Source organism: Xyrauchen texanus, chromosome 21 (genome assembly GCF_025860055.1).
Source record: "Xyrauchen texanus isolate HMW12.3.18 chromosome 21, RBS_HiC_50CHRs, whole genome shotgun sequence".
In the NCBI taxonomy this organism is placed as follows: domain Eukaryota; kingdom Metazoa; phylum Chordata; class Actinopteri; order Cypriniformes; family Catostomidae; genus Xyrauchen; species Xyrauchen texanus.
Genome location: NC_068296.1, coordinates 25,272,943 through 25,285,483, shown reverse-complemented (window position 1 = coordinate 25,285,483; position 12,541 = coordinate 25,272,943).

Here is a 12,541-nt window from a genome sequence, read left to right as displayed (position 1 = left end):
ATCTGACACCCCATAGAATACCCTCTGGTTTGAATTAGACCTTCATTCAGTGGGTCCGATGGGTATCGTAATGACAATTTATATTTAGCCAGAAATAGTCCAGAGAATGTTATCTGTCTGTTGGGCTGTCTTTGGAAGCATCAAATTGTAGTATTGATAAAAAAAACTCAGTCTTCTTCGATACTGGTCTTTTACGATTATGTGGCTGGATAGGGGGTAAATGTGCAAGAAGAGCTCAGTGAAATATTTTAACAGGTAGACTATGCATCCTGAGACCCTGATGTATTTTGTAATGGTTTTAAAACGGAGTCAAGAGCCATATGTGAGTTAGAGAGATAAATTCTGACTCAAAATGGTCAATTCTTTATGTAATGTTCTTTCCGTTCTAATTTCTGACCGTATTGGATAAGACATTCAGATATTGCATTGTGGTTGCAAAACAGCTTTAGTCACTTGATGAGATGCTTTTCAAACTAGCTAAGAGCTCTTTCTGAATAAAAGTTGTGAGTAGATTACGATACACTATGTAGATAGAGGAAACTATATACTTTTCATATAATGGTTGCCATCCTTTTAATGTTTGTTAAACATTCTCAGAGCCAGCTAATCTAATTCATAACCTTTGTGTTTTGTAATCTCAAACATAATTGCTTCTCTAGAAGTCCAGAAGATAATTACATTTTATTTACATTCTTATAAATGGAATATAAAAAACAAAATTGGAATCCGAGAGCAACCGCTGTGCCTGTAATTGTGTGTGTATGTGTGTGTGTGTTTCAAGAATGTAAATGACTGATAGAACAGGGGTCAAAATGGGGACTCTACCAAGACAAACCATTGTGCTTTTTTCTTGTTCTTTGTTTTCTTACCTTTTTATCTCTTGTACAGTGGGGTCAAAAAAGTCTAACAACATTGAACATTTTGATATAAACAACTTTAATGATTTTGATTTTTTGAAGAAGAACAGTTCAGTTGTAAAATAAAATGATAAATATTCAAGTCATTTTTCAAATGTTAGCAAATATGTTTACACGTTAAATCCAAAGGTGTTTTTTTTTTTACATTCAGGTTTTGCACAAACTTGTGGAATCCATAGCAGATTGAGGGTGAACACCACTTAAACATTCTGAAAAAAAAAAAAAAAATTATAATAAAAATTAAATCAAATTGTTATGTTGATAATGAATTAATTTGTAATGGTTTTATTATTATTATTATTATTATTATTATTTAGTGCTGTCATTCGATTACAATTTTAATTGCGATTAATTGCATAATTTTCCGTAGTTAATCGCAATTAATTGCGGATTTTGAAAGTGCTGAAATCTGACACTAAATATACTTCTTTCCTGGTCAAAATGCATTTATTTCCTTTAAAACAAAACAATATGTTACAATATAATGCTTTATTAATTTTTCCAAATAATGGCTTCCACAGTATAAAGGTATAAATGCACTAAAATAGAATCAATTCAAGGAACATTAAACGTTTCCCAAAGTCTAAGTGGGAGATTGATTAATTGAAACAACTAGTCCCCACATAGGTTCAATTTTCATTGCAATAGGCATTTAATTTCTTAAGCTCTCATCCTCCGCAATATTAATCTGCCAGTAGACTGTGTCTATCCGGTTAGTTCGTGAAGCCATGTTCATGATTCACGTCAGGGCGTCAATGCCAGAGTCAAGCGCCACTTTGGACTTCATATAAAAAACGCTTGCAGACAAAAACGTCTAATTCTGCTTTTTGGTGATAGTTAAGTCTTGGCATGCAACTGTGGTAATTAAAATGTGCCTTAAGTAGGCTGAAAAATACTTGATTTCTGTCACTAGTCCCATATGAGTTTGCTTTGTACAAAACATAGCATCAAGAGCTTATTTCTCCATCATTTGATTCAGAATGCAAAATAGAAGCTTTTTCCATAGGTCTCAGATTTTTGGACTCCACTCTATCTAGCGTTTTACAGATAGTGATATTAAGGATAATTTATAAATATACTGTAAATTTTTTTAACTTTAAAAAGCTGTGGTGCACCTGTGAGGTCAGATCGCCCCTGTTATCCCTCTGCCTCCTCACCAATATTTCTACCAGTTGCCATGAGATTGACATCATTATATTTTCTCTGCACGGAGACCTGTCAGATTCAAACATGTTTCGGCAAGCATAGCAATGATGTCACCGCTGATTATTTAAAGATGTTGTATGTGGCTGTGGCGGTGTGAGAGGACGTGGGATAAATGTGTTAGCATGATGCATCATTATGACTAAAATCTTAGAACTAGCATACAGTATCACAGATTAATTTGGATTTATTTGTTTTTTTTTTTAAATGGGAGGCAGTGGACCCAGCTGTCTCCATCCAATAGTTCATAGGCCATCTACTTGTTTTGCTTCTGATCCCTGCAGATATTTTCCAAAGTGATTGCAAGCTTCATCGCAAAATGGAAAATACAAGAATAAATCACATTGCCAAACTCTTTGAACCTGTGAGGGCGCAGACACATTTTTCCTATTTAGAGTCTCTGTCTAAGTCTCTGCATCTACGGCACAGCATCCATTCCAAGAGTATGCACACGGCAGTGTTGCGTGTTGACTACAAGAAGTGCTGTCTGTTGTGTTCCTTGCTATTTCCTCCCATCAGACCACAGGCTTTTTTTTTCTCCATCATTTGATTAATGCTGAGTTAATGACCCCCATAGACCAGAGAATCAGGCAAAAAATGTTAAGCATCTTAAATCGTTGCAGCTTGTTTGCTTAAACTGTTTATGGGGCACAAAGACATGCTATAAACATACAGAAAAGAGCAAGCAATGGAAAAGATTATGTTTGCTGTGGAATGTGCCATAGGTGCTTTGCTTTGTTTGAAGAGAGATTTTTCTTATGTTGTTGAATTACTGTTTGGCACCCCTGAATGATACTGTATGGGTGCAATGGATGCGTTAATATTTTTTTCTGCTTCACTCTGGTTTTCAGGAACGCTTTAATGAAATAAACAGTTGGGTAAGACCTAAAATGCTAGAATGTGCTATTGGAAAATGATGTATTATATCCCATAAAAAATCAAGTTGAATGAACTTTGTCTGTTCACCACTTGTCTTCTTCTGTAGTCGTCCCTGTTTTTCTTTGTTAAGGCCCTGGGATACTTTCATGTAGAGACAATCTCCAATAACATGTCATGTGATCTCTTTGCTTAATTAGTCCACAAAAGAAATAAAATCTACTCTAATACTCTTAAATGCCCATTTCACGAGTTTGTTTGCCCATATAATCTTTAAGCTGTTAAGATTAAACTTATTTGGCTTGCGGTCCACGGATGAGGAGCTCGATGAAGCAGCTTCAACTTGAGCCCTGAAATAGGAGCGAAAGGAGTACTGCTGTGGTGGTATCGTGCATAGGCAGGAGCTGCATTATCGAGCGTGGTCGGGCGCTGGGCTCATTGTAACCATGAGCGAAATAAATTCCAATGCAAAGGCTAACAGGAAATTCTACGATTAAGGTTACTGCACCACCACTGCACTCGGACAGGAGAGTCCACAGAGTGAATGATGCAAAATTTCACACTGCATTCAAATGGGAGAGCCCACACTGCAATTAGAACAGGAGAGCCTGCATTGCAAACGAACGGGAGAGCCCACACTGCGATTCAAATGGGAGAGCCTGCAACCAATGCGCCGACGGGAAAGCCTGCATGGCGTTGGAACAGGAGGTCCACTCTGCGATTCAAACAGGAAAATATGTTGCCAAATTGCACGGGCTCACACTGCGTCCAAACGAGAGAACCCACACTGCATTAGAATGGTGTTTGGCGCAGAGTAAAGGACCTTGCCGAATAGAGGTTTGCGATGGGTATATATATTTAAGGAGCACCTAGACTTTTTAAGAGAAAACATGGTTGCGGTGATGTGGGGGATTTAGTGGCACGGTCTGAAAAGTTCCGAAGTTGCGGAACCTGGACAGCACATGTGCGCTGCTTTGAAGTGTTGTGGAATGTTTGTCGCATGGTCCGAAAAATGCTGCAGTTGTGGCACGTGTACAGCACATTTGTGCTGCTTAGGGATGTTTTGATAAGAGCTTTAGCTCTGTACTGCAAACTGAGAAAATGGACTTGCAATCATTATTCATTCGCATGACCGCCACCTGCTGTACAACATACGTCTTGCATGATTGATGTATCTGCATTGCAATAGTTTTGTGAGGAGACACTCCGTTCTACCCCCAGAAAATCAGAGCGAGAGAGAGCGCGAGAAGTGCCGTTAAGAGGCAATAATTGTGCGCTAGAACATGATTTAAACAATAAATAGTGTGGGAATAAATGTAGACAGTTAAGATGAAAGGACCTGTGCACGGCCATATGAAGCGGCAACATTGGTATATGGTGAAGCAATGGCCGGATTTGAAGAGGCAGCCTCAACGCAATATGATATGTTTTGGTGACTAATGATTAAAAAGGAAGAAAAGCAGGGTAGAAAACAACAGTTAGAGTGGCAGCTGCCATTATCACGATGTATTCAAATTATGAGCTGCAGCAGCTTTCGTTGAATAACATAATGATTTTGATAAAATAGCTTATCTGATAAGAAGGACGAATGCTTTAAGTGGAGTAATAAGACAACGCGTGGATCTGTCTCGGGTTGGCGGGCCCAAATGCTGGAAACAGCTGAAACAGAATCAAATCAAATCAAATCAAATCAAATCACTTTATTGTCACACTACCATGAACACAAGTGCAACAGTAGGTGAAATTCTTGTGTGCAGTTCCGAGCAACATAGCAGTCATGACAGTGACGAGAAATATACCAATTACAATAAACAACATACACAAAACAATTTACAAATCAAATGTACACATACTTACACAACACAATAATTATATACAAGAGAGTTAAGCTGTGTACACACTGCCAGCGACATTGCTCGCGACAGCAACTCCATCCCATTCATTTTCAATGAGAGCACAGCGACTTCCGGCAACACGAGCTGTCGCGACCGTTGGCGACTAGATGTGGGCGTGTCCAGCAATGCGACAAATTTGAGACAAGTTAAACTTTATTCAAATGAAGAGCGACTAACGGAAGCGACAGCCAATAGGAGAAAAGACGGGAGAGCTCACGTGATCCTTCTCTCTCTCTCTCAGCTCCTGCAGTAACTCAAAGATGGATGAAAGGCTAATTCTTGCTGTTAGCAATTGTCCAGTGCTCTATGATATGGATACGGTATATCCAGCCGCAGCTCTTGCACCAGCCGGTGGTACTCGCTGTGCTGACTCCGAGATTTGAGATTTTGTGGACCCAGACAGACCGGCATTTGCGTTTTCGCCACAGATAAACAGCCGCTATGGCAAAGAACACGCCTTGTTTCTCATTCATCTTTAATATAAAGCATTTTATGTACTGATTCCATTTATATTTAGTCTTTTCCCTCCAAAATGTTTGTTTTTAGCGGCAAGAAAAGCGATTCGCTGTCAACCAGCAATGGACTGACATCCGTGAATGTCATTTATAAATGTTACTAGGCAACCAGTAGTGGGAACGCCCACTAGCGACTTCACCGCCAGCCACTGGCGACCTGCAGCGACAAAGTCGCTGGCAGTGTGAACGCAGCTTCAGATGGCTGCTTAGATACTCTGGCTGTTAATTGAAAGTTTAGATGGACCTGAAATTACATTTAAGAACTTCAATAAATGTTGTATGCTACTCATTTGCTGTCTGCAGCCGAAAGCCATTCTGATTAAATGGCCGATATTTGGCCATTTTTTGATTATTGCCATCGGTCAATAACTGTGTTAGCTTGGCTGATTAACAAAAGTGATTACTTTCCCTTATGTCAGTTCCAAAATCTATCAATAGATTTGTCAATGGATGGTCAATACATAATGTTTTCAATGTTACTTTTTAAGTTTATGCAAATTTGCGTAAATGTTGAATAAAGTGTTTGGTTTACTGTAGTTGTATCCATCTGGTTTGCTGTTGTTAAACTATATTATGTTTAGTTTATTATGTGAGATATTACTCTTATCATCATGCTTTTGTCTGTATCCTGTCCACTGACACTTCTGTATATACACCCATCCTTGCAGTAGTATCAGTGTCATCAAACATATACTACAATAACAGAGTGAAACTGGTGCATGTTATATCCGAAAGCCATATAGCGTGTTAGCGCATTAGTTTCATGAATGCATAATATAAACTTGACAAATTACACATTATCTACTGCATTTATATTACTTTAGACATTCTTCTTTTACAGATCTCATGTGAATTTTATTCATAAAATAAGGCAAGATGTCATTGATAACATATTTTAATGTCACATTGAAACAGATATGTTTTACATGTAGTCTTGTGTAACAGAATTTTAAGGAAGGACCCAAGATACAGGATGGCAATGAAAGGGTTTTATTGAATAAAAATCTAATACAAACAAAAACACTCGAGGGAGAAAAACAAAACAATACAAAATAGAACTGAAAACAAACCAGCTGGGAAAATCTGGAGCAAATAGAAACAACTTGACTGGAAATGAACACAACGATATGGCAGGGAAGACGAGAAAAAGGAGAGAACACGGTATATAGTGGAAAGTAAGATTGGAAACAGGTGCTGCCAATAATCATGAGCAGCACGAATTAGCACTGCTATGGTACGTGCCCGTGTGGCACCTGCAGGGGAACGGCCTCCATGCCTGTGGGGTGCTGGCAGCGGCAGGGGAACAGCCTCCATTGTCATGGGGTGCTGGCAGCGGGACGGACTTCATGGCCGGGAACGCTGGCAGCTGCAGGGGAACGGCAGTGTGCTTCCTCTGTCGACAGTGTCGAGAAACCCGAGAGGTGCCCGAAGAAGCTGCAGTGCACTTGCCCGCCTCCTGGTTGTCAATAGCGGGCTCGGTGGGCCTCTCCAGAGACACAGACAGAGAGGTATTTTGGGATTTGGTGCTCCAACCCTGCAGCAGACATTCTATCTCTGCCAATCAGCAGAGGTGGTCCACAAAATCCCAAAAGGGCAAATGAAAAAAATAAAATAAATAACTAAAAATTGACCTCAGCTCCTCTGGATGGATGGGCTTGTCCAGACCTGCCACAAAAATGAGCATGAGGTCGGTCTCATCAACACCCCGCCAGGAGGCCACTCTGGCCAACTCCTCAGCAAAAATGTCGGCAGGGTGACCGTGCTGAATGCAGGCCAAGAGGTCGGGCATCTGGGCAAGGCTCTGAGAGACCAATTCCTCAAGGGCTGGAGCTGGGTTCAACAAAACGGCCATTATGCCTCCAATGGAACCACAGTTGGCCATATCGTTCTGTCACAGATGTTTGGAAGAAGAACTCAAGATGCAGGATGGCAATGAAAGACAAGACAAAATATAACTGAAAACAAACTGGCTGGGAAAGACTGGAACAAACAGAAACAACTCAACTCAACTGTAAACAAACACAACAATATGGCAGGGAAGACAAGACAAAGGAGACAATATATAGAACAAAGGGAGATTTGATACAGGTAGGGATGCACCGTTTGTGAAATTCTGGGCCGTTACCGATACAGATGTTTAAAATAACAAGGAAACAAAGAAATCTTCATTATAAAAAAAGACTTTCAGCCCTGCATCACACTAGCTTAGAATGAGCACAAATTAAATCATAAAAAAAATTATGAAACAACATTTAATATAACCTTCTTTCAAATAACAAAGACTCTTTTTGTGAAGAGCCTTTTTAGCCTGCAATACACTAGACAGTAAAATACTCCCACACCACCAACATTTTCTTGCACTTATTTGAAAACAAACCACATGTGCGCATGGCATCCGTTGCCCTCTTACGTCATGCCAGAGTCGTGTCTATCAGTGGCTGTGGGTGATATTATATTACCACCTGTTGGATCTTCTCTGAAACTGCAGCTGGGTAGGCAACTGTTGTCCAAGTCGACCGCATATAACCAAGACATATAAACATTGGCCACTGCCATCGGTGAATGGCATCGTATTTGCCGATAGGCCAATGTCAGTCAACAAGGCGAATATCGGCCGATGCCACTGTTTGGCCAATACATCGGTGCATCCCTAGATACAAGTGCTGCCAATAATCACCAGCAGCGAGAATCAGTGCTGCCATGGCAACACTAACTGTGCTGCTGAGCAGCACCTGTGAGAAACATGAGGGAGAGAGGGAACAACAGTACATTGGACAACCTGAGAGATGGGCAGAGGAAACTGTCACAACAAGACCAAAGAGGCAGGAACATGACAGTCTTGTGCATCCTCATATTTATGCTCCTCCAAACACCTCACCCAGCGTGTCTGTTGTCTGAATGTTCACAAACAGTTTTCTCAGCTGTTTCAAACTACTTTTTGGCTCGTAGCATGTAGCAAAGAAGAACTTTGCTGTGTGTATGATGGTGACTTTTGTCTCTTCAGTATCACCTACTGAGAGACAAACTTTACCTGCAGCATAAATGCCACCTAAAGTGACAGAATTACCGAAGATATTTAAAATGTGGGGAAAAAATGTTTGGAAATTCCTTTATCTGTAATCCAAAAATGTATATATATATATATATATATATATATATATATATATATATATATATATATATATATATATATATATATTAAATAAAAAATATTATAAACAAGTACTTTTGTTTTTCATAAGGTTTCATTTTTAAAAAAATAACAGTCATACTGCAATTGTTAGGACTGAAAATGTATTTCAATCATTTGCTCCAACTTCAGTATTTAACATAAATGGACAAGACACAACATGTTTATTATGACCCAATAAAGGTAAAAAAAAAAAAAAAATCCTGAAAATCAGTTCTGCAAATCAGCAAATTTTGCTTAATAAAAAGAAAACTTAGTTTCTGGCATGTCTCTTACTCCACCAATACCTTTTTTTACCTTGCACCTCTTGTGAGGTCATGTGTTTAACCAGCCCTGTTTGTTGCTGCAGAGCTGGATCTTTTCACTGTTTTCTATGGGTTACTAAAAGTGTGCTCTTAAGCCAAGTTAAGCCAAGCTTGAACAAAGAGTGGGAGAGGACAGGTTAAGTCGGATATCAGTAATAAGAGAGTGTTAGCAGCACAGGGAAAGGAGAGAGGAAGCACCTGCATGTTCACCGCGGCTTTTACGAAGGGGTGAACAGCTGACCAGGTCAAAGTGAAGTTCAGAAAATCCCTTTCACCTGATTAAGAAGTCTCAGGATTTTCCCTCTTGTCTATTTTTATTGAGACATATATAAAAAAAGTGTTTGAAACTTATAGGACCTTATAAATATCTTTGTTTTTATGTGGTACTTTTTTAAATATCCTTTCTAAAAATGCTTTGGTTGCATGCCGTTTTCTGATGAGACATACTTTCTTCCAAATATTGGTTGCCAAGTTTATTTTTTTCCCATGTTGGGAATCTTTGGTAAGATTTTAATACATAGCGATACATCACAATATCTTTATTGGATCAAAACGGCAAACTTAACATGTGTAAATATTTGTATGAACATAAAAAGATTCAACAACTAAGACATAAACTGCACAAGTTTCACAGACATGTGAATAACAGACAGTACCGCCGCTCCCTATAAGCAGACAACGCAGTTTGCATAGGGCACCAACTCCCTAGTGGGGCACTTCCTGCGTTCCTGATGTAACTCGGTACGTGTACCACAGGTGTGATATTCGGATGTACCGATCCTGTGTAGCTGTTTTTACACGTGGTTTGCCACTGCGAGGACAATCCGCTGTCCTTCCTGTCTCCCTGTAGCACTGTCTTAGGCATCTTACAGTACGGACATTGCAATGTATTGCCCTGGCCTCATCTGCTGTCCTCATGCCTCCATGCAGCATGCCTAAGGCACGTCCACACAGATGAGCAGGGACCTTGGGGATCTTTCTTTTGGTGTTTTCAGAGTCCTCACTGCGAGAACATGACCATGACAATGTTGTGGTCGTGGCTTTCCTTCTTCTGGGAGAAAGCCACTCTACCCATGGGTATAGAGCCGGCGTAGCTGGTGCTGAAAGCGATTTGGGGAATTTAACGGGCATGGTTTCACCGGGTAAATCCCTGCGGACCACCCGTTCCTCTGCGCGCTCATCTGCCCCCGTCTGGTCCCACGATGAGACCAGTTCGCCTTACGGCCAGTCTGATGTCTCTTTCAGAGCCCCTGATCTGGAGAGCGTCTTGGCGGATTCAAGCACTGAGGACTTGACTGCGCTAGCGCCTTCTGGTGTGCAGCCCAGTCTGAGACCGACGCCGAGCTGTCAGCTATGCTTGCCCATGCCGTCGCAAGAGTTGGGCTGGATTGGAACTCTCCATCCTCCCCTCAGCCCTCACGGCTAGATGATTGGTTCTTGGGTTTGGGGTGCTGCCCAGCAGTTCTAGGCGGTGAAGAAACAGACGGAGGCCATTCAACACATCTTGCCCCGCCACGGCTCAAGATCCCACATCATGTCTGCTCGCTGAGGGCATCTCCCTGTGGCAGTGAAACCCCAGGCAGCTCCGCCCGAGCCTGGGCCCAGCTCTCAGCCCCAGCGTAGAGCTCCCCGTCTCACGAACCACCTCCCGGACCCGGAAGACACGATCACTCAAGCCAGAGCTCCCTCTACCAGGCTAAAGTGGCACTTATTCACAAATTGGTGTTCTTCCCGATCTGAAGACCCACAGAGGTGTGCAGTCAGGTCAGTGCTCTCATTCCTGCAAAGGGGCTATAGGGACTTTGTCTGCTTTGGTGGACACCGGAAAAGGGAACGCTGTCTCCAAACAGAGGCTTGCCCACTGGATCATGGACACCATTGCATTGTCCTACCAGACCCTGGCCGTGCCCGCCCCCTTGCGGATTCGAGCACACTCTACGAGGAGTGTGGCATCTTCATGGGCACTAGCCAATGGCACCTCTCTAGCAGACATCTGCAGAATGGCGGGCTGGTCAACACCCAATACTGTCACAATATTTTACAATCTCTGGGTTGAGCTGGTCTCATCCCATGTTTTGACGGGTCCGAACATGTAGAATTCGGTAATACGGAACAGCTGGCCAGGTGTATTGCTTGCGCATAGCACCTTTACCCTCTTAATTTTAATTTTGTTTATCATTTTGCTTATGTGTTTATGTTTGCATACATACCTCCCACAACTCTTCTTACTTGTTTTCTGGAATTGTTGTTCTATTTGATGAGAACAAACTGTGGTCCGTCCCCATTTAGAACCCAACCAGCTTCTGTAACGAGCAAGATTCTGTGTACAAGTGAAATACATTTAATTATCACTTACATATAAAATGCTGACTATCCCCTCTTCACATGTCAAACAGCCACACCACAACAGAGAAGCCCATCTCTCTTTTCCGAGCATCCAAATTACCAGGAATAAAAGTAATTACACTGGCAGCAAAAATGTTGAATAATGTACAGATTTTGCTCTTGTGGAAATAAATAAATTCAACTGATCACAATGTATAGTCAGGACATTAATACCATGAAAAATGACAATTTGAAATGTGCAGCAATGACAGCTTTGTAGATCCTTGGCTTTCTAGCTGTCAGTTTGTCCAGATACCCCAAATGGGATGACATTTCCCAATGCTTCCTGTATCACTTGCCTTAGATGTGGCTGTCTTGTCGGGCACTTCTCAGGCACCTTACAGTCTAGCTGATCCCACAAAAGCTCAATAGGATTAAGATCCATAACACTCTTTTCCAATTATCTGTTGTCCAATGTCTGTTTCTTTACCCGCTCTAACTTTTTTATCCTTTTTGTTTTTCTGTTTCAAAAGTGGCTTTTTCTTCACAATTCTTCCCATAAGGCCTGCACCCCCGAGTCTTCTCTTCACCTTTGTACATGAAACTGGTGTTGAGTGGCTAGAATTCAATGAACTTTGGCCACCAGTGTAAGTAAATATTAGTCAGGAACATAGAGCTTTCGTTTAGTTTATACTGTTGTTTTCAGCATCAAACAATTAAATGTTTATCCTCTTCACAGAGAAACGGGGACATGGCCATGTGTTTCCAATAAATGTTTGTTTAAGTGTATGTTTGGGTAACAATGACTCTTACTCCGCTGAATAAAGATGCTGGATTTAGATGGAACACTAACACAGGACTTTGAAAGTCTAAACCAATTATCTCCTCATCCCTCATCGCCAAATTCTGTTGTAAGGATGTTTCACATTCCTCTTGTATTAATCATGCAATGAACTTCAACCCGCTCTCAAATAAATGCGCTTCTAGTAATTGCCCCCAGCTATCACCCTCTGCCCCCTTGTGTACCATTTCGAGACCGCCACATCCCCGTCAGTTTCTAAAAATACCCACACTTAAGGCAAAACACATGTGTAACTGTAGCAGAAGAGTGCAAACAGTATAGTTTAAAGCCAGATGGATTTGGGGGATAGGTTTTAAAATATGCTTGTCATCAGTCATCACACATAGCATGCTGGTGCCTCTGACTGGTCCATTTCATCAGCTTTGGGTCATTAATGGTTAAGGAAGGTGATGTGATAAACACCCTCAAAGCAAAACCCTCTATCTCACAAACATGCCATTTCATACAAATGGA